The 23,514-nt window shown below is 49.9% G+C and overlaps 2 long non-coding RNA genes across 2 annotated transcripts in view; one reads left to right on the forward strand and one right to left on the reverse strand.

The window, feature by feature from the left end:
* The first annotated feature begins 1,217 nt into the window (after positions 1 to 1,217).
* On the forward strand, positions 1,218 to 9,842 carry LOC111558374. Its single transcript, XR_006591783.1, has 7 exons — positions 1,218 to 1,418; positions 3,869 to 5,009; positions 5,434 to 5,550; positions 5,830 to 6,660; positions 9,070 to 9,187; positions 9,620 to 9,671; positions 9,783 to 9,842. It is a non-coding gene; the product is annotated as an uncharacterized LOC111558374 (long non-coding RNA).
* Positions 2,054 to 23,514, reverse strand: part of LOC109495670 — a 34,833-nt gene continuing 13,372 nt past the window's right edge. The window contains exon 4 of the long non-coding RNA XR_006591784.1: positions 2,054 to 3,293. This is a non-coding gene — a long non-coding RNA (uncharacterized LOC109495670). The remainder of the gene's footprint in view (positions 3,294 to 23,514) is intronic.

The raw sequence follows: 23,514 nt of genomic DNA on the forward strand, positions 1-23,514 counted from the left end.
GGCTTTATTGTCTCCTTATAATTAAGTCCTGCACAGAAATCCAATTACAAATGTTCTCAATCGCCCTGCAGCTAAGTGCTAACAGAAGAGGGGAGGAAGGCTCCCGGACTTAAATAACTGTGGATAAAAATTAATATCGTGGCCGTGTTGGCTAATTAAAAGTGCCGCCTCTATTAGCGGGCCTTTATATTAATAAATGAGACTGTTATTATCATATCCGACAACCAGGCTGCTTATCAAGTCTGCTCTGTCAGCCTTGCTCTTGAAAGCACAAGTTCATTGCCCTGGGTGCAGGCTCCTACGGGAACAGAGGGGAGGACTCCGTTCTCGCCAGGCACTTACCGAGCTGGGCACCTTGGCATACACTGCCTGTGTGCTCCTCCCACCAGCCCTGTCTGGGTTTTGTCATGGTTCCTGCTTCCCAGAGCGGGATTCAGGACCCGGAGGCTGGCACTCGTCACGTTACACGAGCTGATTTTCCTGGGTGGCTGGGTGGGGCGGGTGGAGGTTTTTCACAATGTATCCGCACCTGGAAGGTGGAAAACTTGCCCTCGGTCGGTCTGGCACATTCCTTTGTGGCCCCGCGACGACGTGTTGATTAGTCCTGTGCTGTGGACCAGGCACTGTCTGAGGCCCGGGCCACGTGGCTGGCCCCGCGCTGGGGAGGAGGGCAGGCGTTCGTGATGGCGGAGAAAGCAGAGGGTGCCGTAGGACCCCACCAGGAAACAGGCAACCCGGACTTGGGGCATAGCGGAGATTTCTCGGGGGACACGGCAGCTAAGCTGAGCTTGGAAGAAACCCAGGCCGAGTAGCAAGACAAGGGGGAGGAGATACCCAGGCCGGGAAATCCCGTGTCCAGAGGTGTGAGGGAGGCGCTGTGCCTGGAAGATAAAACATTCGAGGCGTGTAATGAAAAACCGGGTAAGGCTGAAGAGAGAAGCAGGGTCAGATCACATCAGGTGAGGCCTTGCTGCCTCTCCTCAGAACTTGGGCGCAGCTTACCCAAGGGCAACTGAAACATCTTGGAATCATTTTCTTTTTTTTTTTAAGATTTTTTTTTCAACGTTTATTTATTTTGGGGACAGAGAGGGACAGAGCATGAACGGGGGAGGGGCAGAGAGAGAGGGAGACACAGAATCGGAAACAGGCTCCAGGCTCTGAGCCATCAGCCCAGAGCCCGACGCGGGGCTCGAACTCACGGACCGCGAGATCGTGACCTGGCTGAAGTCGGACGCTTAACCGACTGCGCCACCCAGGCGCCCCGGAATCATTTTCAACAGAAAGTGCTGTGACCAGAACTGCGTTTGGTGTTCATGTGTCTGGCAGGAATGTGGAGATTACCTGGCCACAGTCTATCCTGGAAGCAAAGGACCAGTTAGGGACAGTGCAGGAGGGACAGGAGCGGCTCCATTCAACAGGTATGTGGTCAGCGACTGAACACCGGGGGGGGGGGGGGGGGGCTGCGTCAGGAAGTGGGAGGAGTCACATCCGACCCCGGGTTTTCTGGCTTGAGCAACGTGGAGGGATGTTAGAAGATGGGAAAGAGAGGATGAGAAGCTGCTCTGAGTGAAAGACATAAGGTGCATTCGGGTCCTGTGTGGCCACAGATGAAATCATCCAGGGGGAGTGGGAAGAGGGGCCAGACAAGTCCTCAGTGGGCTTTAACAATCTTTGTTCACCCTCTCATCAAACACCATGCATCTTCTCTGGGCAAGGCACTTACGTCTTGTTACCAGGCATTTCTATCTATTAGTATACTATGTCCTTGATGACAAGAGGTGAGGAACTTCCAACCTAGGCTAGGTGTCCCCCAACCCCCATAGAAATGTCAAATTTATTATTTTTTTTAATGTTAAATGTTATTTTGAGAGAGAGAGAGAGAGACTCTGTGTGTGTGTGTGTGTGTATGTGTGGGGGGGGGAGGGAGCAGAGAGAGAGAATCTCAGGCAGGTTCTGTGCCATCAGCACAGGGCTTGATCCCAAGAACTGTGAGATCACGACCTGAGCTGAAATCAAGAGTTGGATGCTCAACGGACTGAGCCACCCAGGCACCCCACGTCGAATTTATTTTGAATCACTAGTATCTATCATAGGCAATCCAGTGGATGTGGATCAAATTCTGGTTCTGTACCCAACGCTGAGTCAGCCGTGGGTTTCCTCGGAGGCCTGAGCTATCATGAAAGCAGGGTGACTGAGAAAAAGTAGCCACAGACTCTCTCAGTCTCAGAGCATATTTACATATTTACCCTAAGTCACCAGAGCCCCATAATGGAACCCAGACCCGATCGTTTTAACGTCTAAATTTCAAAGATAATAATAATAATGAATGAAATACCGACTAGACTTGACAAATGAAAGCTTTTCAGGGAAGCGGAGGAGGGAGGGAGAGGGGGGAAAGATAAATATCTGAAAACAACATCTTGTTTTTACAAAGCAATGGACCAGTCATTTGCCATCCATCAGCTAACAAATGCAGGAAAGTCCGGATTGATAGGAACGCTAGCAGAATGGGGACGAAGGGCTACAATGTATGGATTTTCTCATGATAAGAAGGTTGTTTCAGCCTTCACTGAAAATCTTTCCAGAGTGTCTGGTTAAGCTTTCCTGTTCTACTAAGTCAAGCTGGTTTTCTGATCCTGCTTCTGCATAGACCTGGAGCAGGTGAGAGGTGAGCCTGGCCAGAGCAGAGTTTAGGAGTTTATAGTTTCTTCCACAAGATTATAAAGCATGGTGCCAGAAGGCAGATCCTCAACGCTGTGTCTGGAGAAGAACCAAGGTCAAAGTTACATGATAAGGCCAAGACCTGACCATCAACCCAAGAAGCCAGGCAAGAGGCCAAAGACAGAAAGGGTCAAAATGAGAGGTTAGGGGGTTAGGGAGCTAGAGTCAAGGTGCTAGAGAATGGTGAGTGGAGACAGTGGTGAATGAGGGAGTCTGAAGGAATCCCCGAGATCAAGGATTGGTGATATACAGGTTTATTAGTTATCTATCGCTCCGTGTAACAAGAAACCCCAAAACTCAGTAGCCTAAAACAGCAAACATTTGCTGTCTCAGAGTTTCTGTGCATCATGAATCCGAGCATGTCTTAGCCAGATGACTGGGGTTCAAAGCCTCTTACGAGGTTGGAGTCAAGCTGAAGACCCGAGCTGTGGCTTCCTCTAAAGGCTTTCTTAGGACAGTGGGGAGGATCCACTTCTAAGCTCCCTCCTGTGGTTGCTGGCAGGCCTCAATTCCTCCTCCCATGGGCCTCTCCATAGGCTGCCTAAGCATCCGCAAAACATGGTCGCTGATGACTGGAGAAAGAGAGAGAGAGAGACAGAAACCAGAAACTGAGAGATTAAATTAGGAGACAGCAAACCCCCAAGATGAAGATCACAGTCTTTTTATAACCTAATCTTGGAAGTGACATGTTCTATTCATTAGAGGCAAATCAAGAATCCAGCCCATGCCAAAGGGGAAGGGATTATACAAGGAGGTGAAAACCAAGAGGCAGGGACCTCTGGGGGCCATCATAAAGATTCCCAAGCCTGGTTCATTTAAAGGGACATTACGGGCTGGACACCAGCGTGTGGAGCAATTTCTTTGATGGATGAGAATATCGCAAAATTTCTGGCTTCTTCATCATCCATATTGGTTATTGTTTTCCATGGCAGCAGATGTTGAGATAGAAGGTATAGACAGCTAAGGTAACTATTTAGCGATTTCCAGATATTCTCTAGAAGTCGACTTTTGCCCAACTCATTGACGTCATTCTGACACTTGCCTTCTCATCGCGTTGATCCCTCCTCAAAAATTCCTATTGTCTGTGCTACAAATTAGCGTCTTCTCTAAAAGGCACCAACCTCTAATTGTCTGTATTTTCTCACAGTGCTGCCTTGTCTGATAAATCTTCTGGGAGCCGAGCTCCAATACCTAGTCAGTTGCATCGGGAGGACGAAGTCTATTTCTGATGGTGGTGTGTGAAAGGCTTCCGCTCTTCTAAAGGAGTGTGACACCAACAGGTCGAGTGGGACCTTGGGATATGACGTGTGGTCAGAGTAACCTAACCAAGTCATATTCTGGGCCTGCCCAGCCCGGCTGGATGAAGTGTGACTCATCCGAATGCCTTGGAGAGAGAAGTGACAGGTGGATCCTTGGAAGGACCCTGAGAGGAGTGCACAGTGGGACCCTGGCTCCATGTTTTCACACGGGGACTGGGCTTTCAGGGAAGTCCCTATTGAGAAGGCACGCTGCAAATACATCTGCCCATATGGTTATAACAGCCAGGGACCGGGTCGAGTTTATGGAGAGGATACAGAGAAAATGAGAAAAGAAAAGCTGACAGCACTAGAGTATGAAGAAGGGAGGACGTACAAGAAGAGAAGGAAACTAGATGGGAGAGCCCACAGCAGAAATGTCTGAATGCCACCACGCCCAGCTCCGGGCCCAGCAGCCATCTCTCTCTCATGGGCAAATTCATGTAACCAATGTTAGAGACTTCCTGCTAAGTTCTAGGCCCAGAGGACACAAGGATGAGCAAAATGGACATCACTGCTACTCAACCAAAGTTCACTCTGGAGGGGAAACAGAAATAGAGGCAGGACAATGAGGCTCACAAGGAGGACATCAGGTCCTTAGGATGAAACTGTACCGACAGACATATCGAGGCCACCCCACCAGCACAGCAGAGTCGGTGGCCTTCTGGTTTGTAGCCCATCTATAGGGGACCCAGCCTGAGGAAAACGCCCCTCCAAACTTTTCTCACCCCAAACCTGGGCCCTGGCTTTGGGCCACCATCCCTAAAACCTAGCGTTGGGCTCCCGCCCTAACTCACCTCATTTCTCCCTTGGCCTCTCCCTACACTGACCATCTCTCAGGATACGGGCCTTTTCATCCTTTCCCTGCCTCTTCCTTGCCCACCCAGAATCTTTGGGAGTGGCAAGAGCAAGAGAAGAAGCCAACGGCTGTCATTTGCCATGGGTTCGTGAAAGGCTACGTCCTCCAGTCTTGCTGACAGACAAAGGAAGGAGGTAGGTCCAAGAGAACTCTACATGGGCGAGGTCGAGGGGCATCTGGCCAAAGATAAGCAGAGGCCGAGCGTCCCCTCTCCCCTACTCCTCGCTTAATGGCCCTGCGCTCGCTTGTGGTACTAGGAGGGCTGACCCTCCGGGCATACTACAAGGAAGACAACTCAGCTATGGAAGAAAATGGCAGCTGGTGAGTCTTTAGCTCCCAGGTAGGCATCTGGCTTTAAGTCTGCTCAGAGAACCCGAGACGTCTCTGGTTGCTGGCCTCCTCCACAGCCTCTGGAGAGGTCAGCTATCACAGCTCTGGAGTCGACTGTTGAGATAACCCCCACTTTTTCCATTCCTCACCTACTTTGATGAGTAAGACTTTCTTCCCAATGTCTCCGCCCTAAATCCCTCCCACTCTTATCTCCTTCTACAATTAAAGGCAAAGAACGGGGGTCAGCGTAAGGTCACAGCTTCTGGACACTCTGCAGCACACAGAGGTCAAGAGCCTGAAGGCGTTAACCATTCACACTGGAAAGTTGAGGATGCGGCCTGTCGAGTAGGACTTCGGGGGGACAGAAGGAAAGCCAGGGTGGGGGGAAGCCCCGCCAGAGGCCCTGGGGCTCCAGGAAAGCCGAGGGACGCGTGTCAGCGAACACATCTCCCAACAGCCCGTAGGCGCGTGGACAGGCCACGTGAATGCGCTTCCGGGTGAAAGTGGCAGTCTCCACGATGGGAGCTCCCTGGCCCAGCCCTGCCAGTGCTTGACGTGGAGCCCCTCTCCGTAGCCCAGCACCCCCCTCGCTTCTCTGACTCTTGCCTCCCCTTCTCCCACCAGGGCTCTGCATGGCGAGCCATCTTTTGGCCCTTCTGGTCGCCTCGGCAAGTTGCAGACACCCTCTCCCAGAGCTCCGGGCCTCTGCACGGCCTCCATGTGCACGTGGCTGCAATGCCCCTTCTCTTAGCTCTCTCCTGCTCATCCAGCGCCAGACGCCAACTCCTCCATCAAATGAGCCTCCATGATGCTCAGAGGCTGGGCCGCCCCTTCTCCTCTGCCCCCCAACCCCAGGGTCGTCTCCCTCCCTAATCCCCACCCCCAGACTCAGCAAAGGGGGGGGGGCCGGCTCCACAAGCCAAAAGGGGTGGGGGAGAGGGAGCAGGGAGGGGAGGCTGGGAACGCAGAGCCCCGGCCCCCTCCACATCCGCTGCTGCAATCACAGCCCACCCCCAGCTGACAAAAGGCCTTGTCAGAGCCAAGGGGTCTGGTGCCAGCCCCGCCCCTTGGAGCAGCGACAGCCGTGTGCTACATTTGCCCAATTCTGCAGCTGGGCTAATTACTGTGGTTCCCGAGCTTGGGGTCCAGCCCCAAACCAAACAAATTAGGACAAAAACCATAGGCTTCTTCATCCCTCTCATTCCCAGCCAGCAATTGCTGAAGGACCCCTATAATTGATGACAATGAAATAAAACCCCACCACCTGTCCTTACTCCTAAGGACTTGGGAGCCCGGCCAATACCTCGGCCCACCCCTCCGTGGCCACAGCAACGTGGAGTTGCGCAATGCTGCATTCCCAGTGCCAGCATCACCCCGGGAACAACCTGGGGCCCGTCCCGGCCCACGACATGATCCAGCCCGGAAGAATAACGCAGCTGGTGGGCGGGCTAAGAGGTGAGTGGACTTGCGGCCAGGACTGCCCCGGGGGTGGGCCAGCCCCGTGAGGCCTGGGGCTGGTGTGGATGCCGGGGCGGGGGGGGGGGGGTGTGGAGGGGATGGCAGCAGCTCTCGGCCCAGGTCTTCAGGAAACACAGAGGAAGGAAGTCCCAGGTGGACAACTCCCAGGAGGCCAAACTCAGAATAAGTCAGGAAAAGCAGGAGTAAAAGCCAGCAGTAAGGCCTGGAAGTCAGTAGGAGGGCCCTGGCTTGAGCATCTAAGTTCAGGGACAGAAATTAAAACAAGGACCCAGTGATGTACAAGACCTGGGTGCTAGGGAAGGAGATCAAAACACAGGTTAGGCAAGGCTCCGCCAGCAGCGAGGGTACCTGGCTGAGATCAGACGTGGGTCGTGGACGCCCTGATGAGGGTCCGGCTTAGGTCCAGAAATACGGGTGATAAAAGAGGCCTGGCCAGGGGCAGAGAACCAACTTGTGATCCTGGGTACAGGGCCCTACACTGTTCTCCAACTCTGCCTTGCACGGAATTGCGCAGAGGGCTTGTTAAAACACAGACTGCGGAGGGCGCCTGGGTGGCTCAGCCCGTTAAGCATCCGGCTTCGGCTCAGGTCATGATCTCGTGGTTTGTGAGTTCTAGCCCTGTGATGGGCTCTGTGCTGGCAGCTAAGAACCTGGAGACTGCTTTGGATTCTGTCTGTTCTTCCTCTCTCTCTCTCTGCCCCTTTCCCACTCACACTCCATCTCTCTCTCTGAAAAATAAACATTTAAACACACACACACACACACACACACACACAGAGTGCTGGAGTCCTTGATTCAGGAGGTCTAGGGGTGGGGGGAGCGCTGAGAATCTGTATTTCTGAGTAGTTCCCAGGGGATGCTGATGTTGTTGGTCCAAGGACCACGCTTTGAGAACCACTGCTTTAAATATCTGGGGACAAGATATAATCCTCAGGCTGAAAGTGACTGACAACCCGGGAGCCAAGAGGAAATCACCCAAGGTAATGTTGTACCCTGGACGTGTGTATTCTCCTGTCCCTTCCACACCTCCCAAATTCGTGTGTTGAAGTCCTCACTCCAAATGAGACTGTATTTGGAGACCGGGCTGTGAGGAGGTGATAAAGGTTAAATGAGGTCATGGGCGGGATGCCCTAATCCAACAGGGTTGGTGCATTTATGAGAAGAGGAAGAGACACCAGAACGCACGTTCCCTCTCCTTCCCCTCCACCCCTCTCCCTTGTGAGGACACAGCAAGAAGGCCATCTGGAAGCCAGGAAGGGCTCTCACCGGCACTTTGATCTCGGACTTCCAGCGTCCAGAACTGTGAGAAATACAAGTGTGTTATTTCAGCCCCCAGTCTGGGGTGTTCCGCCACGGCCACGCAAGCGGACTCAGTCAGGCAGACTCAGAGACCAAACAACGCGAGTAAATACTGAGGCTTTGCAGAAAGAGGGAGAAAGGTCTGCACGTACACCTCCCGAGCTGGCCGCACGGACGAGCCCACCTGTGGTTTCTGCTCGTCCAGACCCACCCTCAACCTCTGACCCAACTTTCTCCGTTGCCTGATTCCCGCACAATCCTAACGAGGAGGGCTTTAAAAGCGCTTTCTCATCTCCGCTCCTCTCTCCATTTCTCTGCCACAGCCCCTGCCCTGCCCCAGGGCAAGCCTTCATCTCTGGTTCAAGGTCATGTCCTGAGCGTCCCAGCTGCCCCCCCGCCCCGTTTCCTCTGCCTCAGTCTCCCTTCACCTCTGCCCTCGGCTCTGGCCCCGATCAATCACCCTAAAGCACAGTCAGGAGAAGCAGGGGTCGGTGGGGAAAGTGAGGACCCAGCCAGCCAGCGAGTCCCTGCGGAGGCGGCAACCACAGGTCAGGGAGGCTCGAGGAAGATTTATTGGCCACTGAACTCAGCCGGAGGGCGTGGGGTAAGAAGGCAGAGAGTGTAATCAAAGTGATATTTTATGTTCCTCCGTCTCAGGAAAATAATTGTTCCACTGGAACATCATTACACTATCGTTTTTCTACTCTTGTGCCACTTACAGGGAAATAGAAACTCACTTTCTTCTTCTTAATAAGCTGCAATTTCAATAACTCTAAAGGCTTTTTCTGAGACAGAGCCATCCTCCAGTGATGTGGTGAGGACAGGCGCCCCCTCCAGACTCCCAGGCGGGGGGAAGACCTGACTGGCTCCTGGGGACAGCTGTCCCTTCTTCTTGATACTCTCCTTGCCTGTCATCCAGGGGACCAACTGTCCCTATTCGCCCGGGACTAAGGGGTTTTCCAAGCTGCTGGACTTTCAGTGCTAAATCCCGGTCAGTACTGGGCAAACCAGGACAGTTGGTGACTCTGTCTTCCACCCACTGGGGACAAGAAAGCAACATTGTGCATTTAACAAGTATTTGTTAAGTACCTACAGCATGCCAGACACTTTCCGGATGGCTGGGAAATGGGCAGATGCCAACAACCGAACACTTGCCCTCAGGAAACTTGCATTCGAGTGGAGAGATAAACAATAAACATACTAAGTAAGCACGTTATAGAACATACTAGAAATGGATGGAGGTAGGCAAAACAGGGAAGGAAGATTGGCGGGGAGGTGTGGGGGGTGGCCATCTTAAATATGGTGATCAGGGTGGGCTTCACTAAGTTGGTGGCATTTGAGCCAAGTGGGAAGGGGGTGTGGAAGCAAATTATGAGGATATCTGGGGGAAGGGCATTCCAGACAAAGGGATCGGCCAGTGCAAGGGCTCAGAGGCTGAGCTTGGCTCACATATTCAAGGAATTCCACAGAGGCCCATCGGCTGGAGCAGAGTGAGCAAAAGGGAAGGGCAGGAGAGAGGTGGAAACTATGGCCAGACACCAAGCCTTGTAAGGCTCTATAGATCACTGGGAGACCGTTTGACTTTTACCTGGAATGAGAAGGAGAAAGAACACAACTCTGATTTGTGTCCTCATAGACTCGTTCTGACTGCTATAGAAGTCCATCAGGAGGCTGTCGCCGTAACACCAGTAAGCAATGGCAGGCCTTAGACCAAGATGGTAATGGTGGAAGCGGTTAAAAAGAAGCTGGATCGGGGCGCCTGGGTGGCTCAGTCGGTTAAGCGGCCCACTTTGGCTCAGGTCATGATCTCATGGTTTGCGAGTTCGAGCTCCGCATCAGGCCGTCTGCTGTCAGCACAGAACCTGCTTCAGCGCCTCTGTTCCCCACTCTCTCTCTGCCCCTCCCCCACCCACGTGTGTGAGTGCATGCGCGCGCGCGCGCGCGCACGGGCACGCTCCCTCTCTCTCTCTCAAAAATAAATAAACCTTCAACAAAAACAAGAAGCCGGATTCTGGATATATTTTGAAGGTGAGGCCAACAGATTTTCCTGGGTATGAGGTGAGAAAGAAAGAAGAGCTGGTGTAACTTCCAGTATTTGAATGCACAGGGGCCACGACGAGATCTTAGAATAAATACTATACATTTCAAAGACCCAGTGCACCCTCAAAGGACTTGCACTTGAGAGATTGCTAGGTTTAAGCTGGAGTCTGAGGGGCACTTCCAAATAAGCCCATTAAGGCTGTGGAGCATGGTCGTTAAGCGCAGAGCAGATTTGCACTCCTCCCTGGGCCCAGGACTGGAGAACGAGCTACTCAAGGCCTAGCCTGCTAACTCAGGAGAGTCCAGTGGTTAAGAGGTTGGGCCTGCACTTAAACTCACTGAGGCTCAGTCTTGTCATCCAGTGATTGTTGCAAAAATTGAATGAGACCATGTTAACAAAACATTTAGCACAGGGCACAGGCACAGAGCCTAGAAAGCTCCTTCCTGGTGGAGAGGTGGAAGATGTGGTGTTGAAATTCTGGCAGTGGCCAGCAGAGGGCACCACCAGCAAAAGACAGTGGCGCTGCGCTGCCAGGGAGACTGGCTTATTTGCCTTGGATCCGCTAACCCGGTGAAAAAATAGACTAGCTTCCCACAAATAACAGGCTGGGATTTAGATTTATATCCCCTCACTGCCGAGATCTACCGCTGTGCAAAATGGATCTTCTATCTTAGGGTTTCTCTTGCTCAAAACAGCCCCCCCCCCCCCAAGCCCTGGCATTAGAGGGGAATCATGCAACTGTCTCCACCATTAGCCCGTTCTTACCTCCTCCCCAGGACCCTGCAAGATACCCAGAGACCGGATGACTCCTCCAGTACCCTGGGCGTGGGGAGGCTAGAGACAAGCACAGATAAGGTTTGTCCAATTTGTTCTGGTCCCTGGAAATTCTGCTTATCTCCTCTCCCATTGCTTCATCACATTGCCAAAATTACCTCGATAATATATTTTTTAATTTAAGAATTCATTTTCACTTCACGAAAGAGGAACACTGCAGCCAGATAAGAAACTCCATCTGTCTTCAAGAAAAAGGGTCGTGGATTTGGGTGTCACGAATCCTGTAATGTCTTAAATTAAGGTGCCACTTCTGAATGCTTTCTTCGTATTTATGAAATGATTATTCTACAGAGGTGCATTTAATATTGTTAAAATAATGATTGTGCATGTTTAATACATCAATTTAAGTTATTATCTCCCATGCTATAAAATGTGGGATAATTTCATAAATAATTAAAGCATTTACAAATGGCACCTTAATGCAAAGCATTCTTGCTAATCCTTTATCTTTCACAAACACAGAAATAACAATTAGGTTCCTGGAATGAAAACGGGAGGTTATGTTCTAGAATGTGTCACCTCCTCACTGAATGCAAATAAGGAGACAAGGAGAAGAATAAAAGACCCGGATAGAAATAGCATGCTTCCCCACTTCTTGACGGATGGAAGGTGTCCGCGTTTTCATTATTCTAAGCACTGGGCCCTTTCTCCGCGGGGACAAGGAGGGCTTGCTGCCTCAGGGTAGGGGCAATTCTTTGAACCCTCTTGGTAAGTTATTTTGGGAACTAGAGAGGCCTAGCCACAAGGTTGGAATAAGAGGCATTTACAAACACACACACACACACACACACACACACACACGCACAGGCACACACACATGCACGCACATGCACACAAGCAGGAGAATGGACGTGACATCCCCAGGTTCCTGGAAGTTTGATCCAGGTCTTCAACCATTCCAGAGGACAGGCTGAGTCACAAGTCACTAGAGACCATATATGATGAAAGAACTTCCGTTTTGTCTTTTTGGTCAAAGAACTTCCATTTTCATCTTTTAGCCTGCCTAGCAATAATACAGACTTAGGGAGGCAGGAGATACCCTCAAGGAGCTTACATTCTACAAGAAGACGCTGAACGTTCACATTTAAATTTACAGAGATAGCACAGAACTGAGGTTAAATTAGCTAAATTAAAATTGGGTTGATGTAAAGTTAATCCAGGAAGGCTTTTTGAAAGAGGTGAGATAGACCGGCTCACAGATCCATGAAATCAAATAAATCAAAGACAGGCTGAAGATGCGAAAGAGACACTTCATTTAACGCCCATGTGCTCGTGTGCACACATGTACACACACACATACACGTGGTGAGAACTGGCTGTGTACCTAAAGCAACAAGTGATTCAAGCCAGGACATCAGGATCCAGGCTTGATCAATCCTGGGAGATATTCTGGGATAATGCTCTTTGAACCCCACCAAGCCAGCCTGTCTCTCAATGGCTGGACAGTGACAGAGATGACTGAGTAAAAGAGAAAGGAGGTCCCAACCAGCCCATGAGGCACCCTGCAGCTGATCCAAACCCCAGCTCTGCAGGAACAAACAGCTCCCTAATCCAGGCAACCGTCTTTAAAGCCAGGTTGTGAAGGAAAAAACAGAAGGGGCAAAACCTCAAGGGTCCTGATACTAGGACACCAGCTCCCATATTGGTGCATTGCTGCTATCTGCATATCAGCAGAGCTAAAAGGAGTCCCAGTTACACATTGTCCCCAGATCTGGGGAGATGGTGGGGCAGGGGAGGTTGATCGAGATTCGACGACAATCAGTGGACCGGCAAGCTGGGCTGTGTCAGGCTGCAGCCTTAAAGAGGAGGTTACCCACAGCTCCCGAGCAGACCGGGAAGCAGGCTGCTGTCACACAACTCAGAGGGAAGGCCCTCAAAGAAGCTGGAGGCCATCTCCTCCACTCCTGTCCATCCCAGGGCCGACAGGAAGGGCCAGGAGACAAGAGGGACTGAATTCTTGCAGCCGGGTGGGTTCCTGAACCCTCTCCCCTGCAAAAGATGGATCCATTACTAGGAATTCATGCTGATTGCACCTTTCTCCTCCCACGCCTGCACCCCACCATTTCCACCACTATTATGACCACGTCTGTAGAGGCCCCATCCAGGTTCTCAACACTCAGCTACTCCCAGCCCTGGCAACAAGGCGCTGGGGGCTGACCACACACAAAAGAATGACCTTCTCTGGCTCTCACACACAAATCCCCAGTCTTAGCGACCCGAGAGCCCTCATCCTATGTCTCTAGCTCTCTCCTAAGTACGTCCTCTGTCCTACAGTTACAGCGAGTCAACATTCCTAATCATGAACTCATCGAAATAGAATATTCGCATAGCTTCAAATCACCTCCCCCCCAAATGGGCATTATTACCTGGTGGTTTTTTGCCACATCTCCAAAAATCCTTCGTTGCTCTTTCCTCCAGAAGGTGGAGCTTCACTTCCATCTCCTTGGGTATGGACTTAGTGACCCGCTTCTAACAAAGTATGGGAAGAGTGAGCTAGTGATGTTTCAACAGAAAATCCTGATGATCAATTATCCACAGAGGATAAAGCACGCAGTTTCCCAGGGGCAGGAAAGATTTTCCAGTCCATCTGGATACTAAGGTACGTAGAGGCAGGAATACTACATTATTCTGGAAACTTAGGCTGAAAGAGAGAGAGCGAGCCTTCAAGAGCTCGTGTCCCCAGTAATAAGTCATAGTGAGATCATGTGCCTCCTGATATAATTCAATGGGAAGGATACTTCTCCCCTGTGGTATTCTTCCTAAAAACCAAAAACATGGGGGAAAGCTGAGAAATGGACACAGGCTGGAGAAGACGGAGGACTGAATGGAACACGGTATCCTCGGCACGATCCCGGAACGGAAGACGCTCAGTGGGAAAGCTGGCGAAAGTGGAATAAAATCTCGTTTCCATACTAGCATTGTACCGGTGTTAATCTCTTAGTTTGGATACATGTGCCGTGATTGTGTAAGAGGTTAACATTAGGGGAAGCTGGGTGAAGGGTACGTGGAACTCTGTACTATCTTTGCAACTTTTCTGCAAATCTGAAAAAACTTCAAAATCAAAAGCTTTTTGGTTTTTACCAAAGAATTCATCGTCTTGTTCCTCCCTCCCCACGTTAAAAAAAAAAAAACCGACAAGACCTCTCTATCCTCACATCCCCATTTATGTTGCTTTATTTCACAAAGTCCATGTCGCAGGGTTATTTCCCTTCCCAGAACTCACCGGGCCCCCTCTTGCTTCAGGAACTTTGCTCCCAATGGCTCTTTTTGAAACTTGCCCCCTGCCTTCCTGCCGCCGGCCCTGTAATGCTGGTCCAGAAGGGTCAGTCCTGGGCTCAACTTCCCCGTGAGTCTCCCACAGTCCACACTCCCCACTCTGGATGTTGGGCGTTTTTTGGTCTGCAACACTCATCTCCATCTTTAGAACTGGAGAATGCCTTTGCAGGAGGAACACTCAGCTTGGAAAGGTCCACCACATGCTCTCCCTCCCTCTTTTCCCCACCTACTCCTCAAAGGCACCTCACCCCCGGCCGTGGGTGAGGACAGCACAACAGTGCCTCCTGGTGACCGGCGCGGGGCACTGCAGAGTCAGCAGCTCCGCATTCCCCGCACAGCTTTGGAGCTGGGCTCATGGCTGACTGACCCTGGCCTCCTTTGCCCCTTCCCATTTCGGTGCACACCCTTTCTCAATGGTTTGCGGGCTTTCTCTCTCTTTGCTCCTGCAGCCCCGGGTGCCTTTACTTCCTCTTTTTGTTACCTTTGTGGACAAACTAATGGTTTTAATTGAGACCAATGAGAAGGAGCCTCATTATATAGCAAACGGGGAAGGGGAAGAATAACCGTGAGTTCCGAGCAGAAATTAGATCAAATAAAGACTCGGCCCCATCGGCTTCTAAAACCTTCGAAACCACTCAGAAACTCCATCCAGATTTTCCATAAGTCTCTCTCTACTTGCTCATCCTTTCCTATTTTTCCTCACACTCCAATGTTCAAAATGAAAAATTTCATCTATTTTTATTCAATACTATCATATTTCTCTTTTAATTACTAGCCTTGCAAGAGTATTGTTTTCTACTATTTTTCATGGCAAATGCACAGTACTTAATCTATACTACGGGTTAAATAGGTTTTTGGCAGCCAGCCCTGGAGCCATGCCAGCACTGATATCCTTGTTGTTATGGGAAAAAGCTTCAGACAACTAATTCAAATGAATTTTTGGAACTCAACCCATTTATAAGTCAGGAACTGCCTGTGCTGCCTTGGATGGTTATTTGATTGGTTTGGGGGGGGGGGGTAGGTCTTTCTTGTTTTCCAAATGAACTCATTCAGTGTGCAACAAATACATATTAAGGCCTATTACAGGAAGGCCCTATTCTAGGCCCAGGGGATGCTGGGGGACCCAGTCAATTCCTGCCATCGCAGAAAGGGAACCAGGTCCCCTAGACCTTGAACCAGATCCAAGACCAGGTTGAAGGCAAAGGCTGCGGGGGCGAGGGGGGGGCGGTATGTATTAGTCAGGGTTCACCAGAGAAACATTTATAGGATATATACATATCGTGAACATCATATATCATGTATAGGTACGGATACAGATATCTATCTATAACACACGTGCTGAGAGAGCGAGAGAATTATTTTAAGGAATTGACTTATGTCATTGTGGAAGCTGGCAAATCTGAAATCTGGAAGGAAAGTGGGCAGGCTAGGTAAAAGTTGATGCCGTCTAGAGTCCAAAATCTGGGGCGCCCGTCTAGCTCCGTCGGTTAAGCGTCAGACTTAGGCTCAGGTCATGATCTCACGGTTCGTGAGTTCAAGCCCTGCATCGGGCTCTCTGCTGTCAGCACAGATCCCGCTTCGGATCATTTGTCTCCCTCTCTCTCTGTCCTCTCTCTCACTCTCAAAAATAAACAAACATTAAAGAGAAAACCCTGCAGGCCAGCTAGAAGGTGAGAAGCTTCAGGAATTTTTTATACTGCGGTCTTAAGGGAGAATTTCTTCTTCTTTGGGAAACCTCAGTCTTTGCTCTTCAGGCCTTCAATTGATTGGATGAGGCCCAACCACATTATGGAGGTTAATCTAGTTCTCTCAAAGTCTACTGGTTTTACATATCAATCACATCTAAAAAATATCTTTGCAGCAACATCTAGACTGGTCTCTGAGCCAACAACTGGGCTCCACAGCCTAGCCAAGACAGCATATACAATCAACCACCACGTAACAGAAGCTCAGTGAACCCTAAAGCCCAAAGGTGGGGCTCTTATCCTGCTCTAGGGAATAAGGTACAAGCAGAGACTAAATTCTGAGCCCGGTGAACAACGGCACAGAGAACTAGCACATCTTTCCACGTCCCCTGTGCGGTCTATCCCATGACATGCCCGTAGACTACTGCACTGTATTGTACTCACCCCCACACTCCAACAGGAGCGTGCCCCCCACTTCCTCAAGACCCTAGGAGGCTGGGCAAGCCACCTGTCCGCCCTGAATGCTAACGGCAAGTTCAGGCTCGCTCCACTGGGTATCCGCCTAAAGCCAGCAAGGCAGAGCGGACAGAGTGCCTCCGCCACCCCTTCTTTCCCGCGGGCTCCTCCCTGGCATCCGCTGCACATTCACGTGTAAGAATGTGACTCTGTCCCTCAGACCCCGGAGGCACAGCGCAGATGGCCCCCTGCCCACCTCGGTCCCCCGGCCCCTCCCGCCTCCCGAGGAGGGGCTCGTCAGCATCTGGCAGTGCCGCCTGAGCAGTCCGTCAGCCTTACACCGCTGTCACCATGAGACGTGGCGGAACGAAAACAAAAGACGTGACAAATTTGTCCTTTTCTCTTTCATAATTAACCAAAATATCTCAGCATGTAGCAAAGCACGGCTCCTAATTAACAGACAGGCGAGAGGCGATTAAGAAAAAAAGCTGCCGCCCCTCTCAACACCCCTCCCACACACCCCTCCCCTCCTCCTTACCTTGCAGCACCCCCTCCACCCCCCCCCAACCCTGGTAATTATATTTGCAGAAGAGAATGATATTCTGGTCAGACACGACAGATAGAAAGAGCCCAGTCCCCAGTGAGGCAATTAATATTTCACACCTGCCAAAGCAAAGTGGCCAGGGGAGGGGGAGGCGCGGGGAGGGCGACTGCGTTGTCACAAGGCCAGAGTGTGCAAAAGCCAAGTGGGGACAGGCCTTCTGTTGGGCTGCGGGAATGGGCAGGCCGGGCTGGCACAGAAAACAGCCCTTCAGGGTGTGCATAGAGTGGGGGCAGGGGACCATTGGGCAGAACAAAGGATCCGCGATTCTACATCCTCCTTGGGTACCCTCCTACCCTGTTTCGCAACTCCCAGCTCACTTATGCACTCCATACACACTCCACCCCCTGGGGGAGCAGCATGAGATCTAAGGGGTGGGGGTGAGCAAACACAGAGGAAGCAAGCACAAAACATTCACCAGTGACCTGGAGCCGCACCCCCCCCCTCATATGCTGCATGGGAGTCATATACAGCAGAGGCAATGTTTATGGTTGACCCTGTCTTCTACAGGCACACTTCCTCACAGCCTCTCTCGTGCTCCCCGGTGACCCATGTGCGCACACATGCACGCAGGCCTACTTACACACACATGATCACACTCGCACGCGCGTGTTTACGCACGCACACACAACCGTTTCCAAGTCAAGCAATCAGCCGAGAGTCAGTGACTATACTTATTATGTTCAAGTCCCGGCCCCCTGAGATTCTAACAAGAGCTATGGGGATGGAACTGCTGTCGATTTCAAAAAGAAAGCAGCTAATACACCCAAGTCATGCTGGTAAGTGACACGGTGTGATACGAGTGGCTTCCCGGCTTCACTGAGCACCTCCTAGTTGTCAGGACGGCTCACTAATTACTCCACGTCCCTTACCTCATTCGTTGCCTGTGAAAATCCTAAAAGGCACACAGCACGATCATATTTTATATGGAAGAAACCGGAGATTCCTGGAGGTTAGGTGTCCCACCCAAGGTGAAAAGGTAACAGAGCTGAGATTTAAGCTTTGTTGTGTCTGATGCAAAACTCATGTCACTTACTCACACGCGGAAGCCAAAAAGTGGAAGCAACACAAATGTGCCCCCAACAGAGGAGTGGATAAACCACATGTGGTCTAGACGTACGATGGAATATTATTCAACCTTGAAAAGGAAGGCAATGCTGTCACAGGCTGCCACATGGATGAACGTGAGGACGTTACTCTACGTGAAATAAGCCAAGAGGACAGACACCGTGTGATTCTGCTTGTATGAGGTACCTAGGGTCGTCGAATTCATACAGAACACGGAAGGGTGGTTGCCAGGGGCCGGGCGGTGGGGTGGAAGGGGGGGCAGAAATGGGGAGTTCGTGTTTAATGAGTTGATGAGAAAGTTCTGGACATGGACGGTGATGATGGCCACACAGCAACGTGAATGTACTTAATGCCCACAGAGCTGCACCCTTCACAATGGCCAAGATGGTAACTTTTATGGTATGTGTGTTTTACGACCACTTGAAAAACAAAACAAACAAAACCCAAAACAGCTCGTGTTAACTACCACCCCAAGGGGATAAAGAAGAACGAAAGGTCACTGCTGGCTTGGTGGCCAGCGCTTAGCGCTTGGAGGCGCGAGGTTTGAATGGGGCCCTGAGGGAGGGATAGGCCGCCTTGGCAGGAGTTCAGGCACAGGAAGTGGCAAAATACCAAACAAAATGCACAGGAGCTTCTGGAGCCTCTTCGGAGAAGGAAATTGGTGGAAACCACTTCGATCCAGAGGGAACAATTTATTAGAGATGAATCTAGAAGGAAGTCCTGAGTTGAGTGAGAGGTTGGATTAGATGTCATTCAGGTTTCTTCCGGAGTAAGGATTTTAGGACTTCCAAGGGCAAATTTTGAAGAGTACTTGAGTCTGACTGACGGGGAGCATCCTGAGAAAGCAAGAGGCCACTAAGGCCAGATGGAAGGCCACGTGTGGGAGGTGAGGCCAGGCTCAGATTGTGGCAGATCCATAGAAGTGGGGAGCCCTTGTACGGCTGAGCTGGGAGTGGCAGGGGACCCTGTGCTTTGAAGAGACCGTTCTGACAGAGACGGAGATGCAGATGTCCAGGAATAGAGAAAGACCTAGAGAACTGGAAGGAGAGAGAGTCCTCATACGGTCCGGAGCAGCTGCTTTTGCGGACACTGGATGAGAGAAGACACAGGGTGGCTGCAAGGCTTTGTGCATGAAAAAAGAGGAGGTTTTCAACACCTTTGGACAGAGGAGGCAACCCGTGTGGGGAAGAAAGCCAATGAGGGACGGAACATTCATTGTGGCCTGCAGTGCAGTCCTATTCCCCAACCAGGAATGATAATGACCATCCTTTACGCCGATGATGCTCGGTGATTCTTCTCCAGTACACATCTATGCCCCATCTGCTTCTCTCCACCCCAACTGCCGGTGCCCTGGTCCCAGGCATAGCCCCCTGCTTCCCTATGGCATCGCTGAGTGGTCGACGTGCACATTATCATCCAGACCAGGAAACTAGGTTCTGGGAGGTGGAGCTATTTGTTTAAGGATAACGAATACTATTCAAAATCCTGAGTCTCCCAACTCAAAATCAGGGCAATTCTTGGGTGCAGGGACTTATGAGGACGTTTCCCTTCGTTCCCCTCCCTGGGAAGTTTATAATCCACCTGGGCTGATCCAAAATGCACGTAGGTAAAATGGACATGCATATCTGACTAGGGTGAAAGGCAGGTGGGAGGTTACAGGCTTTAGTGACCCATGCACACAGCTGGGATCTCATTGTGGCCCCTTCTCATAGCAAGATCATGAGATCATGGAACATTCCTTAATGACCTTCAATATATTCATCTGTAAAACAGCTATCATTTCTTCATTTACCCACTCTTTCCACCGGTTCATTTAGTCAAAAGTAAGTTACTGTACAGGGCATTGTACTGGGCACGGGAGACTGAACTCTGAACAGGACAAGAAAAGCCTGCCCTCAAGAAGCTTCTGTTCTAGGGACACCTGCAAGGCTCAGTCAGTTGAGTGTTCAACTTGAGCTCAGGTCATGAACTCAGAGCCCCTGCATCGGGCTCTGTGCTGACAGCTGGGAACCTGGAGCCTGCTTTGGATTCTGTGTGTCCCTCTCTCTCTCTCTGCCCCTCCTCCACTAGTGCTCTCTTTCTCTTCCCCCCTGCCTCTAAAAAAAAATAAACAAACATTAAATAATTTTTAAAGAAGCTTCTGTTCTAGTGCGTGGGGTCTGGGAGAGAGTAAAAAGGGGCTGTGCTGTAGTCCAGGCAAGAGACAAGTCTTGGAATTGGGCACCCAGTGGGGATGGAGAGACAACAAATGCAAGTTACCTACTAGAGGTGAAATTAACAGACCTGACTGATTGTTGCAACTTTAGGACCAGAACAAGAGGCAGGGGAGGGGGGAGGGACCCCTATTATAAGAATTAAAGGGGCGCCTGGGTGGCTCAGTCAGTTAAGCATTGGACTCTTGATTTTGGCTCAGGTCATGATCTCACATTCGTGGGATTAAACCCCTCATCGGGCTCCAGCCTGAACATAGAACCTGCTTGGGATCCTTTCTCTCTGCCCCTTGCCCGCTTGTGCGCCTCTCTTTCTTTCTCTCTCAAAATAAATAAATAAACATTAAAAAGTAGAATTAGAAACACCATACATGACATCCTCAGCATAACACCCAACACGAACTGCTGCTCAAAGATGATAGCTTTACTTCTTGTGAGCACTGAGGAACTAAAAATGAATCAGAGAGTACTTTCTGCGGAGGAGGGCTAGAGAAGTGGAGAACAATTTCTGAGGGAGGTGAATTCTGAGCGAAGTTTAAAGCAGAGGAGGGAAGCGGATTGACATGAGGGTGTCAAGAATTCCTGGTGGGAGGCAGAACGGAATGGACCGAACTCAGGTTTGGAGGTGAGAACCGTGAGCCATCAGACTTCAGAAGCAATCGGGGTTGCATATATGAGGCTCCGGCTCAGTGCACCAGTAGGATGTATGTAGCACTTTAAAATGAAATCAAACCAAATCCAGATCCTCAAGACGAATTCCTGACTCCCCTTCAGGTCCGCGAGCTTCGATTGGGAGATGTTTGCCCTCCGTTTGCAGACTCTCCCCTTCTATGCACCTAAAGAAGGAAAAACAGAGCCTAAACGGCCCCAAGACGCTGGGGGGTGAGGGACCAGGTGGGCAGGCGGGGACCAGAGCCCGAACCCAGAGCCATGTCAGCGCACCCGTAGCCAGTCTCCTGGGAGCGTCTGCTAAAAAGCCCACTCAAGGGCCCTTCGGGATCTTTCTCTTTAACAACTGCTGCCCACGCAATTTCTGCTTCACTTCCCGTCCCCCACTCTCTGAAGGCTGCGTTGTCTAACTTGGCAAAGCTACTTGAGCCTCCAGTACAAGTGTCTATCCCCGGCCCACCAGCACCCCCACCACAGCCCCCACAGGCCTGGATGCTGCCGTCTGTGCGGGCAGCAAAGGCCCAGCCTTGTGGAGGGAGTGGGGACGTGGCCGGAAGCAGGTCCTCCCACCACAGGGGACACCTTCCCAGTCGTTGCTGCCCCCTATTCCTGATTCTGTGGCCCAGCACTTCTCCAGGTAGAGTCCGCAGATCCCCTGGGGTTCCCTGAGACACTTTCAAGGGTCCTTAAGGTCAAAATGTTTTTATAATAATAAGACATTATTTGTCTTTCTCAGGGGGTTGACATTTGCACCATGGTGCGAAGACAGTGGTGGGCAAAACTGCTGATGCCGTGTGAACCAAAATATTAGCATCAAATTGAACTAATACTCATTTTATTTGTTTCCTCGCCACATGCTCACAGTAAAAAAAAAAAAAAAAAAAAAAAGCCACTTTTACTTACGGACGTTTCTTATGAGGCAGTGGAAATCATTAATTTTATTAAATCTCCACCCTTGAGTACTTATCTTTTTAATATTCTGTGTGACTGAGAAGTACACATTTCCTGCTGCATATTGAAGCCCAGTCCTCGTCTCAAATAAAAAGCATTTGTGGGATCAAGTGGAGAACTGAACTAGTTACTCCTTACACGAAACACCATTCCTATTTGAAAGAACTGACAAGCTATGGTTATCCTGACTTGTGTTTGGGCAGAGATTTTCTTGAAAATGAACAAAATGAGATAGAAAACCTGAAAGACCACCCAAATGCCGCCAGAACCGATAAAGGAATTCAGGAAAGTCACAGGATTCAAAATCAACGTACAGAAATCGGTTGCATTTCTATACACCAATAATGAAGCAGCAGAAAGAGAAATTAAGAAAACAATCCCATTTACAATAGCACCAAAAACAATACGACACCTAGGAATAAACCTAACGAAAGAGGTGAAAGATCTGTACTCTGAAAACCATAAAAGACTCATGAAGGAAATTGAAGACAACACAAAGCAATGGAAAAGATATTCCATGCTCGTGGATTAGAAGAACAAATATTGTTAAAATGTCTGTACTACCCAAAGCAATCTCACATTTAATGCAATCCCTATCAAAATACCAACAGCATTGTTCATGCAACTGGAACCAACAATCCTAAAATTTGTATGGAACCGCAAAGACCCTGAATAGCCAAAGCAATCTTGGAAAAGAAAAGTAAAGCTGGAGGCATCACAATTCCAGACTTCAAGTTATATGACAAAGCTGCGGTGATCAAAACAGTATGGTACTGACACAAAAACAGACACGTAGCTCAACAGAAAAGAATAGAAAACCCAGAAATCAACCCACAATTAAATGGTCAATTAACCTGTAACAAAGCGGGAAAGAATACATATGTGTGTATATGTGTGTGTGTGTGTGTGTGTGTGTGCGCATAGGCACAATGGAATATTATTTAGCCATTAAAAAGAATGAGCTCTTGCCATTTACAACAACATGAATACAACTAAAGAGTATAATGCTAAGCAGAGTAAGTCAGAGAAAGACAAGTACCACATGATTTCACGCGTGTGTGGAATTTAGGAAACAAAATAAACAGACAAAGGGAAAAAGAGAGAGAGAGAAATCAAGAATCAGACTCTTAACTATAGAGAACAAGCTGATGATTAACAGAGGGGAGGTGGGTGGGGAGTGGGGGAAAGGGGTGATGGGGATTAAGGAGCACACTGGTTGTGAAGAGCACCGGGTGATGTGTGGAATTACTGAATCACTATATTGTACACCTGAAACTGCTGGAATTAAAATTAAAACTTAAAAAAGTTGTTGGGGCGCCTGGGTGACTCAGTCAGTTAAGCATCTGACCTCAGCTCAGGTCATGATCTCATGGTTCATGGGTTTGAGCCCCGTGTCGGGCTCTGTGCTGACAGCTGGGAGCCTGGAGCCTGCTTCGGATTCTGTGTCTCCCTCTCTCTCTCTCTCTGCCCCTCCCCTGCTCGCGCTCTGTGTTTCTCTCAAAAATAAATAAACATTAAAAATTTTTTAATAAAAAACAAAGTTGTTGGTTTAATTACACAAAAAACGAAGGGGAACAAAATGAGCCTGTCACTTAAACCAATTGACAAATTTGTGCGCGATGATAAAATTTGGCTTTCATGTGAAAATTAGAATTTTGGAAAAACGTGTCCTTGTCACCATGAACTGGACGGCTTCCCCAAATTTGAAATCTTTCCTGATGAGGTCAGTGGTGATAATAA

This window comes from Felis catus, chromosome F1 (assembly GCF_018350175.1).
Source record: "Felis catus isolate Fca126 chromosome F1, F.catus_Fca126_mat1.0, whole genome shotgun sequence".
Taxonomy (NCBI): domain Eukaryota; kingdom Metazoa; phylum Chordata; class Mammalia; order Carnivora; family Felidae; genus Felis; species Felis catus.